Source organism: Ornithodoros turicata, chromosome 1 (assembly GCF_037126465.1).
Source record: "Ornithodoros turicata isolate Travis chromosome 1, ASM3712646v1, whole genome shotgun sequence".
NCBI classification, from domain to species: Eukaryota; Metazoa; Arthropoda; class Arachnida; order Ixodida; family Argasidae; genus Ornithodoros; species Ornithodoros turicata.
This window is the reverse complement of record NC_088201.1, coordinates 139,920,572-139,921,598: the sequence shown is the minus strand read 5'-3', so window position 1 is coordinate 139,921,598 and position 1,027 is coordinate 139,920,572.

Genomic DNA, 1,027 nt, shown 5'->3' with positions numbered 1-1,027 from the left:
CATATTTCGGCACGTACTAAGACGTCCGTTGTTCACGTGGATCGCGGCATTCTAGGTCTATTCCTTTCTTCTCCTCACAGAGATGGGAGGAAACGCCCTGTCAAATGGCCTTTAGGGACCCTATAGGAAGCCATAGTACTGGCCGTGTGCAAGTTTGCCAGTTTATTTTAGCAGTTCTTATTAATTATCATTCGGGGCACTGACCAGTTCGGTTTAGATGTGGTACTATCATTCAAACTGGTTCTGAAAATGCGGGGAAAGGCATGTTCTGGCTTCGTGGTACAGTGGTATATTGCATGTATAGTGCAAAGCGTTTATAGGAGTAACAAAAGCATGATGAATTTTCATTTCTTGTTATCTTGCCTGATGGGATAAAACAATCGTCTGCGCTTGCTTAAACTGCCTACGCTACATGGAGTAGAAAGGGTCTGGTAGTCGCGGTATAGCGTCGAACGCCGAACGATTTTTGCCCTCATATGGCCAGAGTTACTCGCGGGAACTTAAATTCGTGATTTTGAAGGTGAGCGCGAAAAACGCGAAAAAGAATTCCGCGCGAAAAAAAAAAACACTTCTACAGTATGCCATACCTTGGGCAACCTCCAATCATGAGCGGGGGAAAGGGCCGTTCTTCAACTCTACATGAGTAAAAAGGGCCAAAGTACGGTTCCGCGCCAATAGCATGGCTAGCTTCCTGGGAAGACGATCCTCAGACGTCGAATCAAGATCGATTTAGCCTGATGTCTACGCGTCCATTTCGTATACTCTGTTGAAATCCAAAGTACAAACAGTACAATCTTCAACAAAATCTAATTGAAATCTGCTTACATGCCTCCCGCGTTTCTTACTAATTCCTCGTTATTGCATTCGCCTGGATCGTGCATGCGTGCTGGCGAATTTACCTGTACTGGCTGGTCCGTGGTCGATTTCGCCAATAGGAGCGGAAGCGTGCCGCGGTATCTCGCCTCACGACCGTTTCCCGGTGGACGCGGTAGGCCCGCACATCTTTCCTAACCGCATTGTTGCGGAA